Raw genomic sequence first — 27,780 nt, forward strand, 5'->3', positions numbered from 1 at the left:
AGAAATGTAATGGACACAAATTAACAGCTTGTTAGCATCTATGTAGGTTTCCTGTGTGGCACCATTTTTTTCCTCTCACTTTTTTCAAGACTTTATAGAAAGAGAAAAAAAGAATCAGGACTTCAGGATGTTGTATGAGGAAGGCAGAATCAGTTTTTGAATCAGTAGTTGGGAAATGTTTTGGTTAATAGAATTATCTGGCCAGTTATCAGGCGTGTTCCATTCAAGACAGTAATTCTCAAGGATATTCTTGATTTTGATTGAATGTTTTTTTATCTGTGAACACTGCAGTCTTTATGTCAAAACTAATACTCATTTTCAGTTCTGGGCCAACTGGCAGATCCAAACACAAATATTACTAATTGGCTGCTCATAAGCCTTTCTAGCAATTAATTCAGTTATAAATGATTCAGACCTTTCTGTAACCCAAATAAGATTCCTGCCTGCTTTATTTTTCACAGAATTATTTCATGTTAGAAAAGGATGTGTAACAAACCATTATTGAGAATGGGGGAAATCAGATGCTTTTTTTGACAGTCCTCATTACCTCTTCTGCAGTGTAGCAGACAGATAAAAAGTAACTTTTATTGTAAAGCTTTTCATGTTCTTATAAAAACACAAAAAATGTGGTTCTGTAGTTTCCGACCTCTGCACAGAATATCATGTCAGCAACTTTGAAACTCAAAAAAAGCATAAGGAAAGGTGACCTAGGAAAGAGGGAAGATTTTAACCCAGACCACTGATACAATAATGAACCAAATCTTCAGTAAAATTATTTGTTTAGTGTAAGAAAACACACCTATATGTTTGTGTGTTGCTATCAGTTTCCTAGGTAAATATTTTCCCATCTAAATCACTGAATTTTGTGGCTGCAAGTAATGATGTGTGCATTTCCTCACTGCATTTCTATATGGTGACAAACTGATGTGAAGCATGGCCCCTAATGGAACTCTGTCCCTGTGGACCCTGTGGCATTCTTTGCAAACACAGAGGCATTTCATCCCCATCTTCCAGCCAGATTTACAACCCTCTACATTTGCTCCTCTAAACTGCTTTGCAGTCACTGCTAACACAGTGTTCCTTCTCTTTTTCCAGTTTTGAAACTGTTCTCTGCTGAACTAGACAGCTGCATTCCAGCACTGTGACATCTACATTCTGGGGATGGTTTGGCCCTGGCCCATCCAAGGACCACCACTTCCTTTTTGGACAAAGGATATTTGGCTTCAGTTTGGCTTCTATCTCTGAATTCCTCTAGTTTCTGTACATGGCATGGCTGGTTGCTATTTGTTCCTACTCCTATTTATTATGGGTGAAATTCAGAGCCCATTACTGCTGGGATCACAACAAATACACATTTGTCCACTTTTAAATTTTTTAATGATTGTCAGAAATTGCAGGGCTGGCTGGCCATACCATGAGCTGCTCAGAGTCACAATAAGATCAGATAAGGTAAAAAGAAGTAGCATCTGTAGGCTAGAAAAAAGAGCAGCAAACCCACAGGTGAACCCACAGAAGTCACACAGGCCTCTGTAGTGTCCTCCCATACAAAAAGGCATATGACAACAAAAACAAAGGTTCCTGTTTGCTTTAGCCATTCCTCTCACTGTAATTTTGATAAAGTTGCAGCAGGGTCTTTTCTAGCACCTCTTAGAAAGTTCAAGGAGAGGAGAGGATTTTGCATAGTGTTTTATTTCGTTGTGGTTTATTTCTCCTGTGTGATAACCTGAAGAATAAAAGGGTATTGCGGAAGCGGAGTTGACTACATAAGGCCATTTCAGCTCTGTTACAATGCCTAGAGTTATACCAAACTAGGGTGGAAGTTAAACCAAGACATCATGCAGTAAATATAAAGTTAAATTCTTGACATTTGTTTCCTTATATTTACTTTTTTCAAGGATATTTACAGGATCAACTTATTCAATTGGCACCTGGCTCAGAACTTATGCTGTTATTCACATCAGGTCAAACTTTACTTGATTTACTAAAATCTGAGACAACACAAAGGTTTGATAGAGAGGAAATGAGAGTTCATGCACATCTCTGCACAGGCAGTTTGCAAGACCAAAAAAAAAAAAAAAGGTGCTTTTTTTGCGAGTAATAAATTTCTGTCTCTGTCCTGGGTTGTGAATTCCCCTTGGAAGATTTGGGAAGAAAATATTACTGTGATTGTAGAAATCTCAGTAGCTTAAGTAGACTGCTGGCTTCTCTTTGGAAATGCTAACAGATAGTAGAGCAGACTATGAGCTTGTGTTTTGCCAAGAGCCTTATTTCATGCCAGAACTGTATTTATTTTTTTTTTTTCCAAAATGAAAGTCTTTTAAAAATTTTCAGTGCAAAAAGCTTCTTTTCACAAATGCAAAAATGTCCAGTTTGGTAAATGTTTGTCCAGAAATGCTGAAAGAGACAGGACTCAAAGACAGAGCTTAGTCTCAGGCTGGAGAAAATATTTATGTCTCTATTGTAATTCTCTGGCTCATGAGTGTTTGAAAAGTAAGTGCATAACCATAGCTACCATATAACAACAGCAAAGAAATCATTCCCTGTTTAACTCCCAGCTGTGCCTGTGTTGTCAGTCCATTAACAGATAAAGTAAAGGTGTTTCCAGACATATGATTAATTCTCAGTAGCAGCTTTTGCTCACTTAAAGCAGAACAGTGAACATCTGGACAAGTTTTTAATACCTTTTATTTTCTGCAAAGTGCAAGCATTGCCTCCCTGACTCATATATAAAAGAGCTGTGGAACGATTTTGCACCTCCCATTTAAACATCCTTTTTAATGGGCGGGACTCTAAATCCTCATTGTCTGAATTGCCAGGATGGTTAAGGGTGATCAGTAAAATGTTTAAATTGAAAATGGCACATTTTAGGAACACTCTTTTGTTCTTTTTAGTCTATTTCCACCCTGTCCTTCCTTGCTCACAGTCATAGTATCATAGAATTGTTTGGGTTGAAAGAGATCTTGCATGTCACCTCCTTCCAATTCCTTGCCATGGGCAGGGACACCTTCCACTAGACCAGGCTGCTCAGAGCCCCATCCAACCTGGCCCAAAGCTTTGGATTTGCTTATTAACAGAGTTTTGGAACTGATAAAATTGAGTTATTTAAAGTATTTTAACTGATGATAGCTCCATTTATTTATAACAAACAACCTCACCTGATCACACTATGGTGTAAAATAAAAGCAGCAATACTTGTAAATCAACACAACTTACATGAGCTTTGTTCTTGAATACATCTAGTACTCAGTGTGATCATTTTCATTTGCTTCATATGTTTAATCATCTATTTATCTAAAAGGTTTGTAGGGTACACCTTCTATCATGATTTTTCCTGCTGTGGCCGTTTATAAGTCAGTGGTGGCTTTATTGATCTAAATTGTGGCTCAGATAGAATTCATTGTTACATATAAATCAGCATATCAGTGTATCAAGTTTATTCATGTGGCTACACCTTCTGATGTTTGACATTCCTATGTATTTCTGCTATATAAAAACATTTCTGTAAATAAAGTATATTGTCTGATATCACAGAACGTGGAACAAAAATGCTGCTTGTGTCTCAGATTCTTTGTGAGATATGCAGCTGCCATGCATGTGTGTGCACTATTGGAATCTCCCACAAAGTTCATTCTTTTTAGTGATGGCTAAAACTCAGATGTTTCAGAGCTGTGTTTGGATGGCCGTGACAGGGTTAAGGACCTTGTAGGACATTATCATGAGAGTGACAGCAGTGGTTAGTACCTATCTATCTAGCCTTCACTCAACTGTGCTAACCCAGTTTTTCTAGCTTTTTTTGGTAGTTTCTCATACTTGTGTTGGGAAACAGTGAACAAATTATTCCTATCTGTTTTTTTTTCACATCACTCATGGTGATGAACCTCATACTATCTTGTAAGCACTATGTCTTTCAAGCTCAAGAGTTCTAATATCTAATATAGGCACTTTATATATGAAAGGAAATTTTTTTAGTTGTAAAAATAAACAACTCTTTTGCCTGGGAGGAAAGTGACTCATTGTAATGAGGAATAAGTACATTAATTACTAATGGTGTAATAATAATATTTATAACATTGTCACTTGCCTTTTCATGTCATTGCAGAAAAACTTCATTTGGAAAGGATGCCTGGAGCCATCCAAACCAAGGGTGCTCAAGGCTGGACTGACTTCAAAGTTAGATCAGACTATTCAAGACATTCTCCATCTGATTTGTCAAAATTTCCTGTGATAAAGGTTCCACAGGCACTTTGGGTGACTATTCCAGGGCTTAACAGCAGGACAGAGTGCTCCAGGTATAGCCTCCCAAGTGGTGAATGCCTTCCCTTTCCCTGCTGGCTACATCCTTGCTAATGCAGACCTGTAGGGGGTTGAACTCATGTAAAATTCACCCCTAAGCCCATTTCTGCAGAGCTGATTTCTAAGTTAGACCATTCCCAGGCTGTGTTTTCACATGGAGTCTTTCAACTTCACAGGGATCAAGTTGGCCCATTCCTTGAGGTTTTTGATGTGTCCCTGAATGGCAGGATGTCCTGGGTTGTAGTGTAGGATGTACACAAAGTATTTATTCTATCATCATCTTCATGAACTGTTAAACCAAGTGAGGCAGTGTCTTCCCAGGTCCCCTTCCTTTGGGCTGTCTTCTGCTAATGGCCCATTAACGCCTGGCCCATGACTCCCAGGTAACTCCCTCCAGGAGTTATCTCTGTTTAATGGGCCATCAAGGACCCACTTCACAACTCATCATCCCATTGTGAGATGCTCCACCCAGGGGGAGGAGCCAAGCATTCTCACCTGGATATAAGCTGGGGTTTGGGACAGTGTAAGCAGCCCTTACCTACTGGATTCCCAGAGGACCAGAGGTCTGGTAGCTCGGGATCACTGTTTCAGGAAGACCACTTCATCTGGACTGCTTCCACCATCCTGCTCAGGTTGTATTCTGACTCTGTCAGTGGTCCTTTGTGTTATTGCATTTATTTTATTTTATTTTTACATTTTTACCTTTTTTCTTATTAAATTGTATGTCTGACTTGGAGCCTCTCACTCGTTTTGCTTTCAAACTATGACACAGGAACAATGTCCCCTGCCTTCCAGCTGCTCCCCACTGTGTGGTGTCACCTGTGAGGCTGGAGAGAGCTCTGTGTGTGTCAGTGACTGATGAGGATGCTAAACATCACAGCCCAGGCAGTAGCCCCTGAGGACTCCCTTGCACCCAGCTGCCATTTGTCTTTGAGGTATTGACCATTACCTTTTCAGCTCCAACATTCCTAACCTTTCATTTCCCTTTTTTTCCACTACTACTGAGCTAATGTTTAAATAACTGTTCACTGTAGCTTCTCAGACTTTTACTAGAGGACTTGCAGTCAGCTTAGTCCTGCATTTTACATTTAGCTGCCAGTCTAACCTTGACTGGCATTGAATCTTTAATTGTTTTTTTAACATCTTAGAACTTTGAAAACTTCTACATTCAGTCTGTGAAGGAACACCTTTTTTTGGTAGTTTTCAATGTGAAAAATATCTGAGATATTGAAAAAGAAAGATGGTTTAACATGGGGATTTTGGGTTTCTGTGGCTTAAATATTAGATTGGATCTGATATTGGATATATTTGTGAACTTTTGAATCCTTGTGGAATCACCCAGTTTTTCACATATTCCTAGAATTCTGCTGTTGTAAAGAAATATAGAACCAGCCTTGGATCCTTCTGCCTTTTCTAGTGAGTCTGCTACTGAACAATATCCACAGTATCCCAGTGTGCAACATCAGATATCCCTGGTTTTCAGTCAGCCACCAGATGAGTATGCCTTGAACTGATGTGCAACTGAAAAACACTCCTAATTGCTTAACTACCTGCCTATTTGCTTGGTTTTGTTGTTATTTTCTTTAAATTGCATTGGGGAGATGCCAAAACATCTGTAAAGCTTTATTTTAAATTTAAAAGCTTTATTACCCTGGTGTCAAGGACCTTCTGTGCTTGCTTTCCTCCAACACTCAAGCCACTGAGCCCTGGTCACGTGGGCACTGATGGAAAGCAAATGTTAACTTTTCATGCCTGAGTACCTACTGACAGCTAACATTAAACTTGTAAGCACATGTATTTGCACTGGAAGTGGTATCTGCTGTATGAGAGGGAACACTGCTTAACATTGTAAGGTAATGTTCCTCAGATGTCCTTGCCAGAACACGAGAATGGAGACTATTAAATAAGATCTGAAATGCCCCTTCTTAGCCATGGCTGCTCACAGACATAGTGTGATGACCACGATTGTGACAGAAAATTACAGGCTAATACGTGCAGTGCTCTCTGTGTGTATATGTAACATATATAAAATATGAATGAAAGCAAACAGACAGTTCCCCTGAAGCCTTTTGCCAGACTCCCAGCACAGAAGCTGTTAACATAAGCTGTCAACCAGAACAGCCTTTCACCAGCCTGAGAACTGAGCCCTGTTATTCCTGTGTTCTCTTCCAAGCAGAGCCTATTCCGGAGTCATGAATCAGACCAGATCATATTATTTATTCCAGTCCAGTTTATGGGAATTCAGCTCAACATGCCTTGAAACAGCAAAACTAGTATCTTACCAGAGAGTTTAGCCATTTGGTCATGGTAGAACCCTGATTCCTTTTGAACAGGTCACCATCTCCCAGCAATTTAGCCTGACAACTTTTAAGAGTAGCAGCAAACTATCAAAATACCCACTCCAGTAAGATTTTTCTTTTTCTCTGTGAAATATTGTTATTTCTGTTTTACTAGTAGGGCAGTAGAGCTACTGCCAAGCCAAATCCCTTTCTCATCAGTTTATTTACTGGATTTTTAGTTCAGCTTGAGGGTTAACATAGATTGTTTTAACAAAATACTTTAAGTCTTGGCATTTAATGCTGTTCCATGGAAAATCCTACAAACCTTAGACAGCTTGATGACATCACACTCTTTTTGGCTTGGTGTTTGCTATTGTTTTTTCTTTGTCCATATTCTACCTTTTTGAAAAACAGCATATCCATCTTTGACTTCTGACTTCAAATCTTAATAATAAAAATCCACAGATTTCACAATTTATACATTTTATGTTTTGCTTGTCCAGAGGCCAATGTTTACATTGCCAGGTACACAACTCTTTTCTCAGTTAAGATCAGGCTTCTTTTTCAAGAAGATCCTCAAAATAAAGGAAGCAGATCTTTTCTTTTATGAAAGGAGTTATTTTTCTAGATTTCAGGAGGTTTTACCATGAAGTACTTGTATTCCTTTTTCAGCCAGTTACCAAACAATTTAGTGTGACCTGGTATTTTTTCCTTGGCACTCTTTATGGGATTTGCTTACAAGATAAACTTTCTTACAGATGAGTCCTCTGAGGTTATCAGTTCTGTAATGAAACATAGGATAACTGGTCCTACTAATCCTCTCTATTGGAACACAAGTTAACATATCACACCTTGTAAATGTGTACTGGAAAACTTTTGTGAAAGGAAGCTGTGGATGACATACAAAAGGTTTTCAATTTTCATCACAGGTAAAGAACAGAGGATCTTTGTTTATTATATTGTTTGGCAATGGCATAAGATATTATGCAAATTACAAGATTAATGTGCTGACTTCACATAGCTATTTCACTGTATGAATATACTCTTTTTTAACCAAGCCAAAGAAACAATGAAGTTGCAACAAGATCTATCAAATTGGGAGTAATAACAACAAGAAGGAAGCTGCTTAATACAGAGAAAAAAGCAAAAATAACTGGGGAACAATAAATAATATGGAAATGGAAATGAATTTAACAAAGATTGAAATAAAATTGGAAGGGCTGAATATATCTAGACTGGGAAAATAAGATATTCCTCAGAGTAGAACACTGAAAGAATTAAAGCTGCAGGTCTTGTTTTAAGGGCTTTTAGTATAACTTTAAATGGCACCAGATGGCTGGAAAATGAGCAACACAGTATTTCAGTTGGTGGTGAAAGTCTTTGGAGCATCTACAGATCTCTAAAACTTCTATGCTGGTATCCACAAATATTTAAGGGAAGATAACAATATTAATAAAGAAATCGGATAGAAGTAGTTGAATCTTCCATCTTTCTTAATGAGGCAGATGTATCGACAGTCTGTCCTTACTCTGGTTTGGTACCCCAAAGTGGATAAAAAAATCAAGTTCCATTTTGGTTTGGCTGCCACTGTGTAGCTGAAAGGTCTTCACAGGGGACAAAACTGAGTGGCTGGCAAGGCTGATTTCCTCTGTTCTACCACCCCTGTTCCCCTGAGGGGAGCAGCAAAAGGGAAGGACACATCTCCAGAGCTTTCTGGGCCCATGTGAATTCCTGTCCACTGTGCCTTAATTGCCAGGGAAAGGAGATTCAGGCACAAAACCCACAAAGATGGAGACCTATCCCAACATATTCCTGCTGTTCGTTTGTGGGGCAGTGTTTATTCTTGGTCCAGATGCAATATTCCTGGTGTATCATGAGAAAATTAACTTTCTTACTGGACTACATGTCAGTCATTTTCTGTTCTTATATTGCTAGCACAGAAAATATGGAGACTTTCTGATTCTGATGTATCAGCAGATCATTTACCTTTGTTACATAGCAATCTGTTGCCTCAAAAGTACTGTGGTAGTGTTTTGTATCACCAGAATGGTGAAAATGAATGGTGAGCCCAAGACTTCCTGTTTTAATTTGTTTTCTTCATCTGACTGGTGCCACAAAGGCACTTTGCATATGTGTTGCTCTCATGGTAAAGATGGATAGTTCCATGGATAATTGCATAGAATTTGCTCTGGTGTCTCTAAAAACTTGGTTTGCAAAGGCTTTTCCAGCTGTCACTCAACTGACACTGGGATCATGTGTCAATGGCTCTATAAATGCCACTGTTCTGGGCACAGCTGCCCTCACTGGATCTGTTGAGTCACAACCTGATTATCTGGCCATTTTCTCAACACTGACAAATTTCATTTGCTACTTTCACAGTGGTGTTCAGCTTGATGTGATAATTTCTTGATGGAGTACAGCCCCGTCCCTGGATTTGAAACTGCAAAAAAATATCTACTGCTGTGTGCAAAATACAATTGTAGCCATGTGCACTGTCAATGTATTTAGAAGGTTTTTAAATTACATACAGTTTAAAAATACTTTTGTGTATTCTATTTTTTTAACTTCATAGGTTAATACCAATTGCTTTCCTGGCTTGACATTGATATAAATGTTCTCTTTTACCCCTCCCTACAGAGGACAGTTAATTTTGTTGCTTGATACTTAGAACAGATACCAGCTTTGAATAGGACATTGTTTCCCAGCCAGACCAGTAGCTACCTCTTAGGCTCCTTTTTCAGTATTAGTTCAGCACTGGCAACAAAACAGCAGTAAAAGAGGTAAAAGTTTGAGAGAGCTAAACATTCTCAGAGAATGTTTAGCTTTAATCTAATAAGAAATGCTAATTTCTTCTTTGTCAGATTTCCCCTCCCTTTTCTTATAGCTATTTGTAGCTGTCAGCCCCTAGCCTTATTTTAATGAGAATGGCAGCTCTAAATTCCTTCTGATCGCTTTTATTTCTTACTGGTTCTAAATAAGGAAATTCCCAATGTGTATTAATCTCACTTGGAGATGTTTAATCAACTGATCCCAAAGAGGCTGAGTCCTCTTAGGCTGCCTGCTATCACTCTGCCTCTTCTGCATTGCTAGGGTCAACTGTGTTAAAATATCCACTGTTTGCAGTAATTCTAACCAAGAACATTTTGAATTCAGGTTTGTACCACAAGAATAGGGAGCTTCCATCATTTCATTTTATTACATGCTACCTCAAAGGGAAAAGAACCTGAGCAAATATTCAGTTTATATTAATTTGCTACAAATGAGATAATCACCTTGGTTTCACTGTTCTCTTGCATTTTTTCTTTCTCAAGATGTTTTCCACCCTTGAATTTTTTCTTTCTCAAGATGTTTTCCATTTTCCTCTCTCCTTTCTCTTCTCCTTTCCCCCCTCCTTTCTTTTTTTCCTTGTCTTTCTTCTTTCTCTTTTCTTCTTGTTTAAGCTGCCAGGCTGAATGAGGAAACAATTACAGGATGTTGGCTTTAAAAGTGTCTGGCTTTGCCAAATAAGTTTATCTTTTTTTTTTCATTGTGGCTTAAAACATGCTAAACTCAAAGCCAAGTTACTAACCTAAAACTCATGGCAATTTTTTGCATTAGGCTTACAATAAACTTAGATACTTTTTCCACAGTCCCTTTGCCAGTGATTAGTTTGGAAGATAGTATGTTTTAAATTTGCTGAGAGATCTACTGCTCTTAGCTTAGTTTTAGTACTTTTAAAAAGCAATCAATAATGCCCATTTTGTAATAAGCAAAATTTATGAACTGACAAGTAAAATGTAATTATGGTGGGTATTCCGTACAAGAAAAAAGAGGTGATCTTAAAGCCATCTCAGCATTCTGTTTGCACTCATTTTCATTCATATAAATGATTAAGTGGTTCTGTGCTGAAACGTTTCTCTCTCAAGGCTTAACATGAGTCTGGAAAAGTTGTTGCCGAAGAGTTCTATAATGAAGTCAGTGACCATTTGTATTAACTTCTCATTGTTAGCCACAGACCAAATTTTTTAAAGTATTATTTTTATGAGTGAGGCCCTAACTCAGCAGCAACTTAGACACTTCTTGTTTTTGTTCTCTGGGGAACATACCTTGTAAATGTGTAAATTCATAACAAAAGCGAATCCTCCATCAAATGCTTAGCTTGACTTTGCAGTAAATGAAACTGTTTCCCTTCTCCTGCCCTCTGCTGAAAAATGGCTGCTTCTTGAATGAAGGAAAAAGATCATTCAAAAACTATGATAAGGGGCTTAATACAAGCCCCAGGTTTGTGGGGGGAAAAAAAAAAAGAAAAAAAAAAGAAAAAACAAACAAACAAAAACAATAAAACCCCAATCTACTGAATTCAGTAGGCTTTGGTTCAAACTATAAAATGGAGATGTTCATTTCCATTTAGAGCTGGGTCAAATATGCTTTGTCCATGCTGTTTAGAGATGTATTGAAATAATATGAAATTAAATAAACATTCTGTCTTTCAATAATCAGAAACTTCAGTGGATTTTAGTACAGCCTAAGCAGTTCAGGCAGTTTAGGTAAGGCCTACCTAGCTGTGAAATTTACACATTTTTAACGTACTTTAGCTGCTCTTGGAAATCAGTTTATGAGTTGATTTTTTAACTTCCTTTCTGATCATCCGTCTTTGTGCATCGCCAGTTTCAGCTGTACACTCTTGCCAAAGGATCCCTGTACTAAGTATTAAAAAGAAACAAACCAAAAACCTGTAAGTCTGTGAGTTTTAATGTCTTCATGTATTTGGAGAAATGTAACATCTAACTGCAGCAGATAGATCCTCAGATGGGGTCTCCAGCTGAGCCTAATAAGAAATGTTAAACTTGTAAGGGGCTATTGCTGCAGCAGCAGCAGTTCTGTAATGCATCCTGCCAACTCTGCAGTAAAAGACAGAGGGCATTTCTTGGGGTGCTGATTGCTTTATACCTGCCACACCTGAAATTGCAGAAAATTAAGACTTACAAGCGTGACTGCTAAACTTACTGGAAAACCTGGACCAGCTTTGGTAGAGGAGAAAAAACTTCACAGTAGGCTTGTTCAGAACTGAAGTGGGAATCTCTGCACATAAAGCTCTGTAGACCTCTGTGGGACTTTATATGAATAGATCACTCAGCACAAATCTATTCTCAGGATGGAGGGCTAAGGCTTACAGTTGGAGAGGATGCAAGGGGATGAAAGGGGGACTCTAAGCCTCTCTCAGATACACTTCTCAGAGTGGCAGAGCACCACAAGGACAGCTATTGTTATGCTAGATGCAAATTCCAGCTGCAAACATTACATTGGTTTTCCTGCAAATTGAAAAAAAAAAAGAAACTTTTAAGATACCCATATTTCATTTGAGGGAAGCAGAATAACGATGCTGTCAGCTACTGGGCAGAAGATAATTTATATACTTTGTGTGAAACTTACTTTTCCTTAAATCAGGCCTAGAGGTGCTTATGTAGATACAACTTGTGAGATTAGCAAGTAGCATAAGTTGCATAGGCTTATATCAAAAAACAATACAATTTTTATTATTATAACATTTGCTTGGCAACCAAGTTATCTAATCTCTTTTTAAGAATTTTTAGCTGTTATTGTGAGGAGGAAAAATAAAAGGTTGGAACCAAATCCTGACCTGTTCAAACTTCAGCAGTTTTATCCCCAGTTCCTTGGTGAAACTTTACTTTGAGATACCTGCATTTAAAGCAGACTGATTGGCAACCCTGCAGATCTTATTTCCTTGTCACAAAAAATGACCAACATCCGGAATCCCACTTATTTTAAAACCCTAGGAACAGTCCTTGTCCTTGTTATCTTCTCTCAGTCTCCAGCTCCTAGCGGGGATATGAACCACACTAGGTATGAACATCCTACAGGAAAGCTCTGAGGATTTTGAAGGAGTTGCTCTCGCCCGCTGCAATTGGCTCCTGTTAATGCACTGCTAAAGTAGAAAGATTTTAACTCATGAGACTTTATCCTGAGGACCTCCTGCATTTTCAGCCTCTTTTTGGGCTGTGTAGTTTATTTGTGTCTGTGCTAGAGGAAAGACAGTAGTAGGAATGACCACTTTAGAAATGCAAGACAGATCCACAAATAAGCATCCATGCTAGAAAGTGTTTTTTCTGGTGGAAAGGGGAGGTTAAGCAGTGTTTCCAATAAGCCAAATTTCCACTTTGAAAACCTGAATTTCACTCTTTGTGTCTTGCAGCCCATATTTTCTGTTAGAAACCTCTGTCTGGTTCTGTGTTATTGAACTTTGTGACATGATAGCAATTAGAGGACACTTAACTGAGAGAGAGGAAACAGTATGCTATAGAAACCTTTTCTTTAAAAAGAAAGAAAGAAAAAGGACAATTTTCAATATTGAAGTGATTAGAACCTGTCATTTCATGTTGTTGTTTGCAAGTTGACATAGATGACAGGACAAAGGAGCATACATGGAAAGAAGATGAAAATTCAGACCAGATGTCAGGAAGCATTTTCCGTGCTGAACATGCATGGTTGCCAACCAGGTAAGGCAAAAGCATTTTCCCATTTAGGAAATAATTAGATGGCCCATCATGGACAAAATGGCTTTCCAAATTTCCCTTTTCTCTAATTTCCTTATTTTCTTATTATACTCCAACTGCTATTCAGTTTTCTAGAGTGGATGTTTCATCCTCTGGACATGAGCTTAGTTCTTACAGCAATGGGTGAACTATTAACTGTTAAGTGAAGAGCTACTTAGCTAGAGATTATCCTGTCACTATTTCATCATCCTGTTATGCTGAAGGTCTAACAATGCACACATTTTGAACTTCAGAGTTTCTGAATTTTTTCGTCACTTACAAAAATAAAACTAGAAGAAAGGGGACAGAAAACATGCTGTTGCTTTTACCTTATGGAGTCTGATTATTTTAAGTGACAAAAATGCTACGCAAAAAATGAATCTGAGACATAGCTTGGTAAAAAAAAATTAAACAGACAAATGCACCTCCTCCAAGGTGAATGTGTTTTTGGCATCTTTGCTTTAGTTCAAGCTTTACTTACAAATCTGATACAGACCCTCTTACTGCCAATCTTTTATATCTTCATGCCACATCTTTCATGTCCATAGATTAGAATAATTTTATTTCTCAGGTGATTATGAATGTGAAGCTGTATTTTTTGGGGGCATGGACATTTGACATCTCCAAATATCAATACTATGTTAATTTTTTGTGCTTGTGATTCTCATTTTGGTAAAGTGTTGGCCCATTAAATGTTCATATGTTAAACCTATTTGAGCATGATGGATAGATAATATCCTCTGAGGACAATGTTGAGACTCAGATCTAGAAATTTGAAGTTTTTGGTTTGCAAAAGCTTTTCCAGGAACTACATAGTGAGATTATTAATAGTGGTAACTATCAGCTGTGTTTCCAAGCCAATGATTTCCCTCATGTAAAATGCAGAGATTTCTGCCCCACCCAAGCCCCCATAATTTCAGTGCTAAATGGTGCCACCAATATTCTCAATTTAAAGCTGTTCATGTGATAAATAAATAAAATAACTTGATTTTCATGTTTGTGGAAATAGCTCACAAGTGCTATTGGTGAAGTTGGTTCTGGCTTGCTTTTAAATATGGATTCCAGCATTAGTAATAAAAATTGAAAATGTCTTAATTAACAGTCACCAATTTAGATATATCATTATGAATATTTTGAAAAAGCCAATAATTCTTAAATATAGTAGCTCTGAGCAGAATTCTGCACTGTAAATGTTGTAGTGAAGAGAATGATCATGTCTATTTTTTAAATAGATATGTCTATTATTTTTCCTTACTTCCTATACATGTAACAGGGAAAAGAAAGGACCAAAAGGAAGTCTTTATACCACATACATCCATATTAATTTAAAAATTACTGCTCCCTATCATGAACCTTTTGGTTCTTTCACCTCTGCACTTCTGAAAATATCAATTTCCTGCCTTACTTTTCAACACCTTTTATCCTTTGCTGCCATATTCAAGGCTATTCTTCACTTCGTTTGCACAGCTTTGACATTATTAGCAGTAACAGATTTGAAATCAGAAGTCAAAGCATGAACTTAGAATTAAGCATTTTTATTTAGATGAATTATTTACATTCCTCCTTACATGCTTTCTGATTTCTCTGCTGGTTAGTTGGTGTTTTATTTTTCCAGAAATAGGTAGTAGGTTTTATTTTTCCAGAAACATGAAGCGATGAACTATATGTTCAAAAAAGTAGGAAAAGGGATTCTTGTACAATGATGTGATCAAGAAACTGCCTTGTAAAAAGAAAAGATTAATGACATTCATTTTACTTACTATAGATTAAGTTAGATAACTAGTTAAGTGGAACTCTGCAGCTGACAGAGGCAGGAGCATATTTCACTAATGTGAGAAATATTCCATAGCAGTGTGGGCTGAATTGACCATTAGCAGGGTTTAGGCATTTTCCTTTGTGCATCTGCAGCTGGCCCACAGAATCTCTCTTCAGAAGCAGTGAAGATATAACTAAAATTGAGATTTGGCCACGCTGTGTAGTTAATAATGAAATTAACTGAAAATTACTGTATATGTGTTGTTTTCAATCTCTAGTTTGTATTTTCTGGGTTAGAATTTTTTAGTGTTTTAACTTTTCTGATTCACTTTGGGAGAAGAACTCATTCTTGAACTAAAATAATGTGTCTGAATCTTCCCTCTTGTTCTAACTGTGAATTCACGGTGCTACAGTGCAATGCTAAAAATTTCTGGTCAGTGGTCATCTTGGCATGCATATTTCCCAATGCATCAATCTGGCAAGAGTCTGAGAATGTCATGGACCAACTCAATGACTGAGCCACAGTAGTATTTTAGTCAATGCAACATGTCATATGAAGCATACCATGAGCACTAAGATCCTGCAAAATCAAAGAATAAATAAAAAATCATTATTTAAAGCAAGTACTAAAAATATTTAGGACTATAATTTAATTTGCAGTCAGCAAGAAAACGTTTTCAAAACAATTTTGTTTTTTCAGCAATACTAGAGGAGATAAAATATCCCCTTGATATGATTGGGTTTAGCTCTAAGATACAAAGGACGTGGACTTGCTCATAAAGTTAAGATTAACTTTCCAGATTCTGTAAAACAGATATATTAATTTGCTAAGAATCTGTACCGCAGAAGAAAAGCCATTGTGGGGGAGAAGGGCTTTGGTGAGGGATAAAATCCATTTTGTGCTGCATGAAATTACAGGACTGGTTGTTGACTCTTTTAAGACCTTTCTTAGAACAGATCTTTGACTGCAAATTAGAGCTGAATGAAAATCCGCATTCTACCATAGATAATTTCTTAATGTCACAGAGAGTCCAGCATTTCTCTACATGGCTTTTTTTTGCCTTCAAGGGAGTGGTCAGGTTAAATTTGAAAATATATTTTCAAATTCTGAGAGGAAATGGCTTCATATATACAACATATTATTGCTAATAAGATCATTACACTGTGTCAGTTGGCATAGTTGTGTTCTGGCAAATAGTTCCCATATCATTATTAGCCATGATTATTCCAAGAGGAAGTGTTAAGTACAATACTACAAAATGGAGCTTCTTGAACATATTTTCTTTATGTTTATATCCCACTGAAAGCAATAACTGGCCCTTTTAAAATATAAAGCATTATTTCCTATTCAATTTCCAATGCTGAGAGCACTAAATAAAAAATAAAAATTATGTGGATCGTTCATCTTTTCTTCCGCATGCTTTGTTAATATATACAGCAATGGAGAAGTTTAAGAGATTCTTTTTGATGCAATGTTAAGAGCAAATTATCTTAATTTAGTCCAATTTATACATGAGAATAACTGGCTCAAAGCAGTCCTATGATCAATCTGGCTATGACTACCTCAAATACATTCATTGAGCATTATGGCTGCAGATAATAGCCTTGTAGGTTAAATTGTTATACAGGTTTGAGGTTTTAAAATTGATTTTAAAAGGTCAAAATTTTAAAATGATACTGTTATTTAGATGTAGGGTGAAGGTTTAAGTACAAATCACTCTAAGGTAACTTTTTTTAAGAGCAGGCTAATGCAGTATTATGTTTTATGGTGCAATAAAATTATGTGCTAAAATTATGCTCATAAATGCAGGCAAATGTAAACCAAGCTATTAGTTATGTTTTCTCAGATAAAAGTGATTAGCATAGCTATCAAACTCTTCTCCCATTTGAATAACAGAATTATGTCTGAAATCTAAGGCGTGTTTGCTAAAGCTGAGTCTTAAAAAGAAATGTAAATCCAGCTATCAATGTTGTATTTGAAAGCGAATGCAATGGTCTGCCCATCATTCTGCTAGCAACTAAGAGCACAGGAACATGACCCAAATTGCAGTGAAACACATCAATGTGAAATGTGCCTGAAACACTATTTTGGAAGTCATTCTTAGCACTTTATCATAATCTCCTTACTGCTGATCAGACATTTAAAAACCATTGTGGTTTGTTTAAACATAAGAGTGATGAAAGACTCTTTTAGCAACAGTCACTGTGAGACAAAGTTTCATGTATAATTCATGAAGTATGTGGTCATCTACTAGCAAATTAATTTCCATTTGACAGCTATACTTCTGGTAGTGTCCTCTCAGGAAGGCACATGGTATATAATTAAATTCTGAACAGAACAAATTAAATGCTGATTACTTCATAAACAATTTCAAGGCTTGAATATTGTTACCTGTCTTTATAGGATCAAAACAAGATATTCTGACAATGATGAATGAATATATTTTTTCAACCCAGTATCCAATTTTTTTTTCTAATGCCTAAAGGTTAAAATTTCTACTGGAAAATCCAACGATTGAAAAAAAAAAATCCCAACTAAAAAGCCAGCTCCCACTTCAAACCTGCAAGGAGCTTTCTGTACCTGTGTCTTTCCTGTGATGCCAATGTTGATTGCTCAGAGGCAACTTTTAGTATTTTAGATGCAAACTACTGCCTAGACACATGTACTCTTGCATCTTCTTTGCCTCCCTCCTTTATCTTCTTAAACTTGGTTAATCAAAGTAAATTGATGGAAATTTGCTACACTGATGAGAGGAAAGATTAAAGATGACTGATTATGGTGACCATAAGAACGACTTATTGTTTGCAATAAAGAAAAATATAATTAAAGATAAACTACTAAATAAAATGCTACAAAGGTTTTCAAACAATCATGCAATGAACAGTGCAGGGAAGTCTTTCACATGATCTTGCTGAACAAGATTTTTGTTAAGGTTTCTACCATGTTCTCCACCCCTGGCAGTGTTCAAGATTGGATGGCGCTCTGAGCAGCCTGGTCTAGAGGAAGGTGTCCCTATACATGGCAGGGTGCTGGACTTAGATGGTCTCAAAAGTCCCTGCCAATACCAACCCCTCTATTATTTTATCTTTCATACTTGTAATGCAGTGTGAGGTTTAGCTTGTGCTGGCAACTGCAGTGCAAATTCTTAAAGACATATTTGCGTATGCTGGAGTGTCTTACTCCTTCACTCTCCTGTGTCTCTCCTACTCAGAATAAGTTAGCAGAGATGCACTACCAAGTCCCAAAATTCTTCTTTCAAGGTATGGGATTTTTGCCTGATTTTGAAATGCTGCATAAGCAGCTAGACTTCTGTTTACAATGCATGGACATTTTCTGTGTGTTGACATACCACCATGTATCAATCAAAAGTATCTATGCCTTGATGATATTATTTTCTGCAAAGACTGAGTTGTAGCATATAGGAAAAGTGTAACAAGAGATTCCTGTGCAATGTGGTGATAGAAAGAGTCTTTCAGTAATGCAGATCAAAAAATTCATTGAGAAAGAAAATTTGCTTAATATATAGATAATTCAAAAAGATGACAAGAGTAAACCTAAAAGTATTCAGGTTATAAATATGTGCATAAACATGGGTGGTGTATACAATATTATAACATTGATGAATATTGGTATTTCACAAAGGTAAGTGTTCACAACATATTTAATTTTGTAAGACCTACTGGTCAACAAGTGTGCACCCTCTCTCCCTTTGCACTCAAAGCTGGGGTGATTGAAGTTGGATTGGGGTGGTGCAGGTCATACCCATCAAGTTTTGAAGGAAGAGGTATAAGGAAACTGTTAGTAGATACTCCCTGCTGTTAGATTTGTTTGGTTTTGTATGAATGACAAAAGTATCTAAAATTAGCTGATGTGGAATGCTGGATTTGATAGTTCACACCGTTTGTCCGAGTTGAATGGTATGAAGAGGAAAATGATTTTGTATTATCAGTTCTGGGATGTATGGAAGACACTTTTGCATGGCATTCTTTCCTCTTCACAGTTGTATCAGTGAGAAGCTGTTTTATGATGTCAAGGGAGAGAGAGTGATGAGATTGGGAGGAACAACTGAGTTCTGAAAATGCAGGGAAAACTACAAAAAGAATATTGGAGCTGGCCCAGAAATGACATAAACCAAGAGGTAAGCTAAGGAGATAGGGAATCTCCAGAAACAGGGAAAATAATTAATCCAGATTTTAACAAGAGCAAAAAGTGAATAGAACTGCTTGAGGGTGAGAACATGAGCACTAAGATTAATGGTGAGCAGGGATAGCAACTGCCATGTCAATACCATATTAAGCTTGGAAAAGTTATAACAATAAAATCTAAAAGGGACGGCATTCCATGTGGTCAGTCTGAGTTCACACCATATCCAATTTTGTGAGACCCACTGGACAACACCTGTATCTTGGAAACACCATCCATCCAGTGGCCAAAATGTGAGGCATGATGTTACATGTGCTGAAAAATCTGTCATGCTGCAGTGTCTGTTAAACACAAGCTGAAAGAACAGTCTAAACTGCCAGTAAATATAAAGTGAAATGAAAACAAACACTGCAGTGCATGACTTCCTGTGGGATTTGATATTAATCCCCACTTACGAGGAGTAGTCTGTACAACATATTTTCCCTAGGGGACTTGTGAGTTATCCAGCTAATCCTTATTCAAGGCATATGATTTGTATCCGGCAAGAAATCACACAGAGTTTTTTCAATTAGCTCCAAATATACAGTATTGATAATAAAGTCTGTGTGATTAGATTTAAAAGAAAAAAAATCTTTGGAAAACAAGCTTAATGTGTAAATTCCATTATGCAGTGATCAGTGTTATAACTTCGGAGGTGTAAGTTTAAGCATCTGATTATCTTGTTATAAGGTCTGTTTGGACTCAGTTAATTGCCTTTATGTTTTCAGTAATTTCTTATCCTCTTGTTACCTACAATTTTTAAATAAAAATTAAAGATTAATTGTCTTCATCAGTCCTCTAGCTGAGGCCTGGTTATCGATGTGCTATCTGTGCTGGTTTTGAACTCTTCTGTGTTTACCATTTGAACACAGTTTTCCAGATTCAGATTCCTCTGCCTGATATGTTCTTCACTCCCTGCTGACAGAATCCTTCCCTTCCCCATCCTATGGAAGATAGAAAATTAAAGTCTTGAGCAAGATATCTTGAAGGTTGTCACATAAAAGATCCTGGCATAGAATCCTAGGTCAGGACTGGGTACTTTAATATATATTTGTTCCTTTCTTCCTTGAATAGAATAATATTTGCTGGCAACTAAATCTAACTTAATTCTCATAATATGAGTACTGGAACTGTTGAGTAGGCCTTTCAGAGAGAAATTTCAGTTCCCTGTGAGCAAAAAGAAGCGAAGTCCACTCTTCTAAAGGCCACAGGGTAGATCAGACAGGCTGGGTTGAAATGTTATCTGGGGTTCAATGCTTTCTAAAAAGCCTTGTGAGACGGAAGAATGGTCTGTGTTAGCAATTAGATCCTTTCCTAAGCTAACCCTGGATGTACATTTAGATATTGTACATTTTTAGTTTGTGCAAAAATTCCTCGTTTACTTTTCATGTTTCAAGGCTGACTGGAAGACAAAAATGCCAGATGTTACATATTTGTTACTTCTTGTAGCAACATGCATGTGGTACGTATGTATGCAGCAAATATTCCAAAGACTGAATCTTGGCATGGGACTACTTGCATGCTAAATATAGAAATTACATTGTTCAGACTTTTATTTCAAGAGTTCAAATTTGGTATGTTGCTGCTCATTTAAATACACATAAGGAGGTGGAAAGGATCTATAGGATATTTTAAGTTTCCCCAAATATTCTTTAAGCAACATTTTCTATGCAGCTGGCAGCTCTTTATTTCCACTGAGATGTGAAAATTTGCCAGAAATTCCTTCCTTGCTAATGAAACATAGACTGAGTTTGTCTATTTCTTTAAAATACACAGATTATCAATTTACATTTTTACTGAACCATTTTAACACAGTAAGTGTAGATAAGGGTGAATGATTTCAGAAAGGGTGAAGAACTTTGCTTTCTCAGAATCACACAGGACGTTTCCTAAATCTTGGGGCTGTAACAGGGAATTTAACATTGTATTGCAGTTAGGTGCTGTTAGGTGCTGCTAGCCTCAGCTCTGAGAATGTTTTACTGGGAATTTGGGTGACTTGCTCGGCATACCAGTTAGTTTGCACATATATGTTAAGACTAATACTGGTTTTATGTATGTGATTTATCGTGTAGGAACATAGTTTCTTCTAAAAAGGTTTCTGCTGTGCTGGAAAGAAAATATTTTGACTTTGGAATCTAAGATTTTCCCATATTCATTTAAAATGTGGGCTTGTTCTTTTCATATCTCCTACAAGTGGTAGAATTTTCAATCCTGAAACCAGTGGTTTCCCCAGTTAATTTTGGGAAGATGCCACAGAAGCGATTAAGCCCATAAAATTCACTTTCTAGATGTTCCCATGACTGAACAACTACAATAGCTTTGCTGTTAGGACTGTGTTTGGGCTTCAGCTCAATATTTGCTGAGTCAGAAGGAGAATTTCTATCTGATTGGCCTTTCTGCTGCTCCATACAACAGTCAATTCATAGTGATCCCAGTTACTTATTGTTCATAACTTCCAACAGAAATATGCCAAGACATCGAGATGATCCTGGCTTCTTATTGATAAATGGGTCAAGTTCTTGCTGTGTAGTAAAATCTGCTTATTTTATGCATCAGAGTTTTATTAACTTGGATAAGATATCAATTCAGTATTAGGTCTGTAAAATATTCCAAGCCCTTAGCAGTTCTGTAAACATAAAAGTCTTAGTTGGCTCAGGAAGCCCATAAATTCAGTAAAAAGCAGGAAAGTCTGTGTGTGTCTTACCAGTTGGGTTACTATTACTTGATGGGTTTGTTCCCTGAGAGCTGGAAATAGGATGTCATGAAATGATCTTTTTCTCTGTCCAGCCACTCAACTTGTAATTACACTTTGTTGTAGAAACATCTCACTTTCCATAAGTTAACTTTACACGTTTGATGAAAATAGAAGGACAAAGTGAGAAAGTGGAAAGGCATTTTCTGCCAATTCCAAGTAATAAAGTTGGTTCCAAAACCTTTGTTGCAGATAAAGGGTTTATCAATGGCATCAGCAATGTCATTTCCTTTTCCAAGTAAATACAGTACTTAGGTAAGAAATGTACTTTGTATGTTATGTGCCACAGTCTTAGTTCTAAATACTCTTAAAACTATTAAATCCTTGGATGATTTAAAAACCTTTACAACGGTCTGGATGTCTAAAAAGAGAACCCATTTGTTCTCCACACACCATCTCTCTAATGAAATAGAAACTAGTAGATGGAAATTCTGAGGACATGAGATTCTTGCCAATATGAGGTTGGACTCACGCTGATGGTTAACTTGCTGAACACCAGGAACATAAGAAGAGCCAAGGCTATTTCCTCTCTTTTACTGCATAGTAAAACTCCATCACAAATTTCAAGGACTACCTCTTGAATATTTAAACTTAGTTTGTGATCAACAGATTATTTTACATAATCCAAAGGATTTTTCATCCTAATAGCTGCCAGACATTCATTGACAAAGAATGGTCTCTGTGACATTGCTGTCCCACATATGAAATTTGTATTACTGAGAAACAAGCATAAAAAATATCATGGTAATTTTTCTTTTTGGCACTTAATGATTTGACTACTAGTGGGCAAGGTCAGTCTAATGTCTCATATAACTTTCCAGAGCCTGAACTGTACTTAAAATTTAACTCAATTTATGGTGCCCTGAGGAACAGCTATTGTCATAATCTCTATTCCATCAGTAGAAACCTCAGCTCAGTAAAGTGTTTATTGTGTGTAAGCCACACACTAAACTCTTGTATATATGGGGGCTACCTAATGGACCCAGTTTTAAGCTCTATGGGTAGTTGTAAAGCTAAAATCTCTGTACCTCTGCCTAGTCCCAGTGTGCACCAAAATCCTTGAGGCTGCAGAAAGAGTTGTCTGTTGGCACAGTTTTGTCAAACTAATGCTGACCACTCAAGTGGAATCCTAACAAATTGAAATCATCTGGATGCACAGACAGAAGCCAAAAAACTGACTTTATATTGCTTTTTCCAACAGAGCAACCACAACACTGGACCATGTGGGTGGCCTCACCCACTTACATATATGACACTTCTGGAAGTGAAATGGCAATGATATCACTGACTTGCCCCATGTATAAAACATCTCATTTATCCTGGTGCCTTAACAGGCTATGATGAGCCATCTTTATGGCCAATGTTCTCAAATTCAAGACAAGGAAAATTTGACAATTGTGCAATTAATTTGCTTCATGTGCAGAGCTCAGTATTGGAGGACTTCCCTTTCTGTGTACAGAAAGGTTGATGTGAATCCTTCTGAATGACAAACTAGTGTACTTGAACTGTGCTTTCCAGGAAAGCCATTTTTACTTGTTCTGAGTTCAAGGTATTTGAAGAATTAGGGCAATCAAGTAGATAAACTGCATAAAGTTTGCTTTGCAGCTATTCAAGCTGCGTAAGTATTCCTGCTGCAAAGACAGGAATAAAGCCACACATCTAATTTTTCATTGGTAGAAAGACTGCTGGGAACAGAATTTGTCCTATTGTTTTAATTTAGTGCTTACAATCTAAAGGATGCATTAAAGAATACCTGAGAGCCAAGTGAGCATGATTCTGTAGCTGAGGTACAAATTGCTCTTAGAATTCATTAGGGGGTTGTCTTTTCCTGTTCCCTGAGCTATAGTGGTTTGGATAAAATGGAAACTATGTCTTGCCAGACAAAAGCTTTTGGTTTCTGAATACATCTGATGGGAAAGAATTAAATAATTCACTGAATTCAGTAATAAAATTCTCATCAGCTTCAACAGGGCATTGAGGGGGGTGAGTAGAGACAAGGTTTCACTAGTGGTTAGTACATCCTTTGAAGAATATATTATGAATAAGAGTATCAATTAATACTGGATTCTTTTAAAGAGTAATCATTCAAGCAGGAAAAAATAATTGAGTGTTAAAAGCAGTAGATAAAATTAAAGAGTTTCCTTCTTCCTGAGAAATTCTAATTTTCTATTTGTATTACAATGGCAAGGAATGACTCCAGTGTGGTAAAGCAACCCGAAACCCATGGAGTATTCAGGCGTATACAATAAAATACTGTTTCTTGTTCCTCAGACCATCATAATATAAACTGTCAAATCTATATGCAATCATTTCTGATCAAATTATCCTCTAATGAACATGGATTTTACTGAAATTTCCATTAAGGTTTTGTTAGATTTTTCTAATTATTTTCTTTTCTGCATTGTTTGACTCCTAAGAATGGATGTTTTCACGCATTTGTCCTGCAGCTGCAGCACAATGCTTCTATCTATTGGTATTTGCGTGCAAAATGCGCGGCAAGAAATTGATGGATGCCACGTGTGCCCAATAACAGCAAAAAAGGGGGGAAAAAGTAGGATAAAACAAACTTCTCCACCCTAGAAAGAGGTTTAAATCATAACTGCCTCAGGAGAGAATTATTTCCTCCTTCAGTAGCAGTCTAAAGTCTTGAACACAGCACAGCCAAGACCTATCCCCTGAAACAGTGACTGAGCGTTAAACAGTGCTACATCTCTTTTATGAAAAACATTCTCTGAAAAGCTTGCATAAACAAGAAGCCCACATGTTCAGCTAAACTATTTTTTGGCGCTCTCACAGTATTTGTTGACTCATTTGGATTTTTGTGTATGTGTAACTCTTTAACTTCCATGCTCCCTGCACTGTAGGCAAGTGTTGATTTTTCTTTCTCCATCTGTGGTTCTCTCTCAATCTGAGCCTATACAGAAGTCAGGGGTTGCCATTAAAATGTTAATGTGTGATAGCTGTCCTTAGAACATTTTTATAACTTTGTTAAAGGCTAAAATTTAACAGTAATTACTCTGTTAATACATGGCTAAATATTATGAGTATTAGCAATGATAAAAGTATTTGTTGTATCATCATCAGGGCTGAGATTATGACTAGAGTTAATATTGCAGCACTTTATATGTTTAGAGCAGGAATTAAATTTGCCAAATGCATCCCCTCCCAAAACCCCAGACAGTATTTGCCAGATGTCAACAACAGCAGCAGACAAGGTTTCAGGAAACCTACAGCCTGTTCTCAGAAGTGTTGGTCTAATGCACAGCTTCGTCCAGCTCCCTCTCTCACTTTTGGTTGCCTTGATATATTTTGCTTTCTTTGCCTTGTCAGTGCCATTTTTTCAGTGTGGGGTTTGTTTACAGGGTGTGTTCAGACAGTATTCATTGTGGCTGGGTCCCAGTCTCCATTTGGGCCCCTAAGCTCTACCCCTTCATCTTTGTTTCTCAAATGCTTTTGTCCATGTATAGAACAGTCTCTTGCCTCTGCAAGACTGATGACTCTCCAGCCTTTTTTTTTTTTTTTTGTGTGTGTGTGTGTGTGTGTGTGTTACGATAGTATTTTCATCAAATCTCAATTAAGCCATGCTTTAAGAAATCATTATTTGTCTTTCTCCTTTTTTTTGATATCCAGCTTGAGAGATGGTGCTTTCATCTGCTGAAGAATGCAAAATTTCAAATGATTGAGTGATATACAGCACTAAATAGTCTAAATCAGGTACTTTGAACCTCATATTTAGAACTGGAGTAGGTACCTTTAATCTTTGTTTCCCACCTTTAAGAGCTGATAATATTTCTTCAAATCATGGAGTAGTATTTTTGTCCTAGCATACTGTTGTAATAAATTTCTCCTAAAATTCCATACAGGAATTAATATATTTTTTTCAAAATGCAGTTTGGACAATACACTATGTAATCAGAGGCAGTACATTAACAACAAGAAGGAAAGAAATTTGGCTGTCCCATAAACCTTTGTATCTTTTGATATTGGATCTTGCAGAAAATTGCCAAGTGGTGTTGTAAGTAAAATGTTGAATTAAGTTTATGCAGGCAACTTTCATTCTGTGATTTATAGCTTTCAGGCCTTGAATTTTGACCCCTAGAAACATTCTTTTAACAGAGTTGTTTAGCATACAAGTCTCAAACAATATGAAACTCTCTGCTTCTGATTATTATGTTCAGAAAGCAGTCAAACATTTGTGTTCCTGAAGACAGAGGCCAAGTATATTTGCAATATTTTAGATTATGTGTTTTTAAATATTTCTGTTTCTGTTGCTATTTTTGAGCTCAGTTTTTCAGGAGTGTGTACACAAGTAGAACAGAATGTCAGAGCCTGAAGTGGCAATTCCAAGTAATAATAGCTTTTTCAACTGTACTGTTGTTGATACATCTGAACGCCTGCCCAAGTCTCTATGGATTCTGTGACGCCTTAGGCAATCTTGTATCTCAAATGCACCAATCTGCCACACGTGCAGACAAAGCATTTCAGTACCTGCTCTAAATATCTCTTAGGCTACCAGTTCATGGTCCAGTGCCACACACTGCTGTGAGACTTGTCATGTTGAGAGTGAGAAGAGCTCAGAGCTATGTCCCACACCCCATGGGCAGTAAATGGTACACAAGGAGTGGCCTGGCTCTGTGTTTGTGTGTCCCAGTCACAGAGGAGGTGATGGTTTTCCTACCTCTCCTCCCTCTTTCCAGGGCAAAGAGTGGTCCTGGGTTCAGGCCAGCAGTGGTCAGCACTGAAAAGTTCCATCCGGATGGCTTGTCAGTCCTAAATGTGTTCAAACAGGATGTTTATTGGCATTAAGGTAAATCAGATGATGGATATGAAAGTTCTGTGCAACATGAAATTGATATAAATTACTTATGAATGCATTTACTCAAAGTCCTGAAAGAGCTTTCAGCAGGCAGGCAGCAGAGCTGTTTGAAAATTATGGGGGAGGTTTTGTGAGAGAGAGCAACTTTTATCAAAAGTATTTTGTTCTCTTGTTGCATTTAAAACCCATAATTTATAGTCGTTCTTTGGCTTGGTTTGCATTATTTTATATAACTAGCCCATTGATATTCCTTTTTTTTTTTTTTTAGTATATAAAGTGGGAACTATGAAGAATGTGATCATGTATGACTGTCACTATAGTCCAGAGTGACTTGTCATTTGTGTACAGGTTTTTTTTTGACATTCTGCATAAAGAAATCAGAAACAAGAATTTGGCAGATTTTCTATACAAGCAAATATCTTGCTGGTTCCTGTGTTTTTTTGACAAGCCTAAAGACGTTTTAGGGGTAGGAATAAATACCTAAAACTGATTTTAAAACAATTCTCTGTGTGTTCAACTTGAAAATAGATAGCACAGCTTTGTTGTGTTGTTACTTGAGAAAGTTTTTTCTTTGCTGTCACACACCTAAGCAAACATTTTTCATAGGGCTTTGAAAGAACAGTAGAAATAGATATTCTAGAACTGATCCACATTTCATGCTGATGACTTCATATCAGTTAGTTGTAATTAATGTCACAGGAGCTATTTCCAAATGATTTACACTGACAGAAAAACAGAAACAATGTAGTTATAACCAATACCTTTGAAAATGAATTCTTCTCTACTCCATCTAAAAATGTGATATGAGGTTTAGGTTTCAAAATTGCAGTCCTTTTCCTGCAAGCAGTACTTTCCCCTTTTTTTCTCACCTCTTCAGCAGCTCCCCTGAACAAGGACTGAATCCTAAGTGTCCATATGTGTTCTTGAAATGTCCAACACTGCTACTGCTACCAAGAGTGGGTCAATGTCTATTTAGATTCTTTCAACAGAGTGCCCTAGGGATACAAGTTTTTATTAGCTACAGGCAGCTTTCTTTAAAACTTTGATTAAAATATGACTAAAGAGGTATACTGGCAATTTTGCTTTTGTTTCTGTTTAACCAGATTAAGAAAAAAAAAAAAAAAAAAAAAAAAAAAAAAAAAAAAAAAAAAAGGAAGGGAAAAAAATGT

The sequence above is a fragment of the Zosterops lateralis genome (genome assembly GCF_965231275.1).
Source record: "Zosterops lateralis genome assembly, chromosome: 6".
NCBI classification, from domain to species: Eukaryota; Metazoa; Chordata; class Aves; order Passeriformes; family Zosteropidae; genus Zosterops; species Zosterops lateralis.